Here is a 5,302-nt window from a genome sequence, read left to right as displayed (position 1 = left end):
AAATCATCAAGAAGATTATACACCATGGCCAGGTAAGATTCATCCCAGGGATGCAAGGATGGCACAACATATGAAAATCTATAAAAGTATCTATATACTATATCAATAAAGCCAAACCCAAAAAACCATATGATCATCTCAATTGATGCAGAAAAGGCTTTTGACAAAGTCCAACACTCATTCACCGTCAAAGCCCTATTGAAAATTGGAATAGATGGCCTCTAACTCAATCTGATAAAGCCATCTATGACAATCCAACAACCAACAAAATTTTAGATGGGGAAAAACTGAAATCTTTTATTCTCAAATCAGATACAAGAGAAGGATGTCGTCTATCACCACTCCTATTCAATAGAGTTTTGGAATCATTAGCTAGAGCCATTAGACAAGAGAGAGAACTAAAAGGAATATGAAAGAGTAAAGAAGCTAAACTATCATTATTTGCAGATGACATGATACTCTACTAGGAAGAGCAAAAAACTCTACCAAGAAGCTCCTAGAATTAATAAACAAATTCAGTAGAATAGAAGGTTACAAAGTCGATACCCAAAAATCAATAGCATTCCTCTACACAGATAATAAACACACAAAGACAAATTAGAGAAACAATACCCTTTACAAAAGCACCCAAAAACATGAAATAACGAGGAATTAATCTAACTAAATAAAGATCTATTCAGTGAAACTTACAGTACTTTGGAAAAAAGAGATGGAAAAGGATTTCAGAAAATGGAAAGATAGCTTCTTTCGGTTCCAGGCACTTGGCAGCCATGGCTTACAGTGCCGTTTGGTGCCAAGTCCAACAGCCATACCATGCTCAATATGTCCCCAAAATGGCACAGAAATGGCATCAAGAAATCTTGTTCACAAAACATGAGTCTCTGAACAGGGTAGATCCCAAGTTCCTTAGGAACATGTGTTTTTCCAAGAAGCACAACAAAAATAAGCTTCAAGAAGATGCAAGCAAACAATGCCAAGGATATGAGTGTATGTGCCAAGGCTATGAAGGCCCTTATCGAGCTCAAGGATGTCAAGCCCAAGATCATTCCAAAGGGAGTAAACCACAGGCTCACTTGACTTACCTTTATGGCCCACGTGAAGCTTGGGAAGTATATCCGTGCCTACATTGTCAAGGGTCAAGGCCCAGGCTCCAGCCAAGACTCCAGCTCCAGGTTCTGCTCCAACCAAGGCCCTCAGGCTCCAGCTTCTGCTCCAGCTCAGGGTCTCCCAAAGGTGCACAGGCCCCCATCAAGGCTCCATAGGAAAAACTTCTTATCTGCTGATGTAAAAACAGAAAGACTGGTATGACCCCTGGGGTGCCATCTGTGGGGGTTGGTGTCCTCCTGTGCTCTTTGTACAAATAAACCTGAGGCATGAAAGGAAATAAAAATTAAAATGGAAAGATATTCCTTGCTTCTGGGTAGGAAGAATCAACATTGTGAAAATGGTCCTATTCCCAGAATTGTTAACGTAATCCTTATCAAAAACTAGCAATGTACCTCACAAACCTAGAAAAATCATTCCTACAACATTTTTGGAACCAGAAAAGACCTAAAATAGCAAAACAATCCTGGGCAACATAGGAAAGGCAGGAGGCATTACAATCTCTGACTTGAAATTACACCACAAAACTACTGTGCTAAAATCAGCATACTAGTAAACAAAAAAAAACACAAAAACAAAAAAAGTAAACCTGAGTATCGGAGGAACAGATTAGAAAATAAAGATATCACTACAAACACACTCATCCATCTTACCTTCAAAAAACAGGCCAAATATATCCACTGGGAAAAAAAAGATAGCCTCTTTAATGAATAGTTCTGGAAAAAATGCCTCTCTACATGCCAAAAAGTAAAACTAGACCTGAGTCTAGGTCATTACACTAAACTAAAGTCAAAATGGGCTAAAGATCTAAACATTAAAACAGAAACACTAAATCTCCTGGAAGAGAAAGTAGGTGGAAATCTTGAAGATATAGGGATAGGCAAACATTTCATGAACAAAACTCAAGCTGCATGGGAAATACTTGAAAGAATCAATAGCTGGTACCTCCTCTTATGGAGAAGGTTCTACACATCAAAAAGAAATTACATACAGAGTGAAAAGACAATCCACAAATTGTGAAAAAAAATCTTAACCAGGCACCGAGGAGATGGCTCAGTGGAATAAGCGCTTCCCTGGCAAGCACAAGGGCCTGAGTTCAATCCCCAGTTCCGCCAAAAAAAGAAAGAAAAGAAAAAAAATCTTAACCAATAATCACTCAGGCAAAGGACTTCTATCTAGAATATATAAGGAACTAAAAAACATTCCAGCCCCAAAATTTAAAGACTCAATCCAGAACTGGGCATCCAAGATGAACACACACTTCTTAGAGGAAGAAATACAAGAGGCAAATATATATGTGAAAAAATGCCCCACATCACTGGCCATTCAAGAAATACAAGTAAAAACAACACTGAGATACCATCTCATCCCAGAAAGAATGGCTATCATAAAAAAAGTCAACTGACAACAAATTTTGGAGAGGCTGCAAGAAAAGGAACTCTTCTACACTGCTGGAGCAAATGTAGGCTAGTACAACCATTATGGAAATCAGTGTAGAGACTCCTCAAAAAATTAAGATGGGAAATCCCATTCAACCAGCTATTCCCTTTCTGGGAATTTTTCCAAAAGAATTGAAAACATCACACCACAGTAATACATGTGCCCCTATGTATATAGAAGTACAACTTGGGTTCTTTTTGTAAGAACTCAAATGATGAAATAAAGCCTGAAAGGTATAACAGACACAGTTAAATGGAAAGAAACAGAATTCAAGGCTTAAACAATTAAGAGAAGACAAAGGAAAAAAGATAGGAAAAAAAGGTAAGGGGAAAAACATACAAAAAGGATTAGCTCCTTAGTCAAAAGTTCATGTACATCTTTGTAAGTTGAATTGTGTACCACTAGAAGTCATATGTTGATACTACTATCAGGACCTCAGAGTGTGACTATTAGTATACAGGACAGGTGATTAGAGTAAAATGAATTCAGTAGGTAGGCCTAATTGAACAACTTTTGTATCATCAAAAGAAAGGAATATGGTTATAGAAACAGACGCCACAGGCACATTTGCATTGAGGCCTCACCTTTTCTAGAAGTAAACGTGAACAGCCTTCTGCAAGCCAAGGAAGAGAGTCACAGAATAAACCAACCCTATTGTCACATTGATCTTGGACTTCAAGCCTCCCAGGTATGAGAAAATAAATATGTACTGTATAAGCCACATGGTCTGTGATTATTGCTATCTCAGCAAAAATGTTAATATGTGAATCCCACAGTTGTTTTATTCTTACCTAGAGGAAACTAAAGCCAAGAAATGAGTAGGATGGGGGGGGTATTAAGGCAAAAACGCTAATGTCAGGTAAAGAATTTGAATGTTTGAATTCTACAAGTATCTAGCACATTTATCACTGGCTTAATACATCAGGGAGGTGTTCTAACTGTTGATATTGTCTTAAAACATAATAATTTGGATTTTTTGTGACCAATTGCATTGCTGGTGCTTTGGGCTAGGAAGAAGAGTGCAAGGATGAAGGGTAAAGAAAGGTTGGAGGAGGAGACAGATACCTGAAAAAATGGGTTCTTTTTCTCAAGTTCGCTGAGCAAGCCTACCGTAACTCAGAATCCTTTAGCTCACCCTTCCAAATGCTAGCAACACTGACATGGACCGCTGGGCCTTGCTTTATTTTTTTTTTCTTGAACAGGAGTGGCTTTTTTTCCATAATGTTATTGAGAAACAAAAAGCAATGAGACAGTTTCAAACCAAATTGATAGGACAGTTTCAATAATGAACACATTGCATACATTTTCCTAGTGGCTAATTGCTGTACAAGAAGTGAACTTGATATCCTATTTTCAAACACCGATAGAACAAATCCCTCTATTCATTAAAAGAATGTAACTATATATCTATCCTAACCACTTTGAATACACAGATACAAAATGGACATTCATCTGTATACCCTTCTTTTGTTAAGATCCATCATATAAATATTATAGGTGTGTAAACTCAGCAAAATATTCTAAAAGAGTTCAGTAGTCCATAATAGTATTGGGTCTTCCGCTTCACTGGCAATGTCAGAAATCATTGACCTGAGTCCCCCAGAGCTCAACATAACAGCATGGCTTTACTTCTTATACTTCATTTTCATACTTTTCTGCTGGATGGTTAAGACCAAGGTAAATCAGGACCTAAGCAACAAGAGCTGTAGCTTTTGGGTCTGATAAGGTCAGTGAAACCCCCTCAGGATTTATCCTGAGATCCTGTACCTCAGATTGTAGACCCTTTGTCAGTGTCAGCCATGTGGATGAGTCACGGCCATTGTTTGGCTAATGTGCTCTCTGTGAAAGCCTGAGAGAATGTTTTCTCTCCATGTGACTTTCCTTAGGCACACCGTACATCATTGATCAATTTCCTCTTTGGCCCCATAATCTCCTTGATTAGAAAATTTGGGACACTAATGAGTTACATGATGTTACAGTACAAGTTCTCATATGTGCTGAGTCTTAATTGACCCTGGAAGGCTAGAGCCAAAATGTTGGCTTTCCTTGCAGCCCTCCTTTTTCTCTAATTTTGGTCTACAAACTTAGGTTGTTACCCATCCAGAAGACAAGCTTATTGTTATTACCATACAACCTAGGCTGTTAAGCTTAACCTCACTATCTGTCTGAATATCAAACATCTCAGGCATAACATGGAATAGGTATTTTTCATCAAGGATTGATATGTTGAACTTTAAGTCGCTATAGAATATGATGAAAAAGCATTTAAAAATTAGAATATATTTTTTAGAATAGACATAAAGAATTATATACTTTTATGTTTAAACGTAAGTCCAAAAATCTCACCATATACAAACTTGAAGCAGGACAGTCCTACAATATTCCTTTTCCTATCCCTTGCATTCATTCACCACCAGCTTCTTTTTGAACAATCATCTACCCAAGAGACAGCACAGCAGCAACTGGAATGTCATGACAAGCAGCCCATATTCAGATGACCAGAATGACAGGCACTCCAAGCATGAAACTACTATTACAGATTACCATCTTCAGTGCAGTTGTTAGTTCACAGGTATCAGTATATAAAGTTAGTCAGGGTGAGAATCTTTATAATTAATTGCTTGATTCAAAAACCTGGAGATTCTCAGGATCATTGTCTTGCCCATCTTCTACATATAACTGTATGTCTTGACATTGTCATGTTTCCTAGCTCTTCTCCTTTCCCTCTTTTGATTAGTTAGTCCTCGAGATCCTGCTT

The 5,302-nt window shown here is 37.9% G+C and overlaps 1 pseudogene; it reads left to right on the top strand.

Moving 5' to 3' along the window:
* The window catches only part of LOC101580804, a 12,364-nt pseudogene that overhangs the window by 1,491 nt on the left and 5,571 nt on the right, over positions 1–5,302 (top strand).

The sequence above is a fragment of the Octodon degus genome, unplaced genomic scaffold (assembly GCF_000260255.1).
Source record: "Octodon degus isolate 3935 unplaced genomic scaffold, OctDeg1.0 scaffold00011, whole genome shotgun sequence".
NCBI lineage: Eukaryota > Metazoa > Chordata > Mammalia > Rodentia > Octodontidae > Octodon > Octodon degus.
The sequence above is the reverse complement of the archived record's forward strand: the minus strand, read 5'-3'. Positions and strand labels throughout refer to the sequence as shown.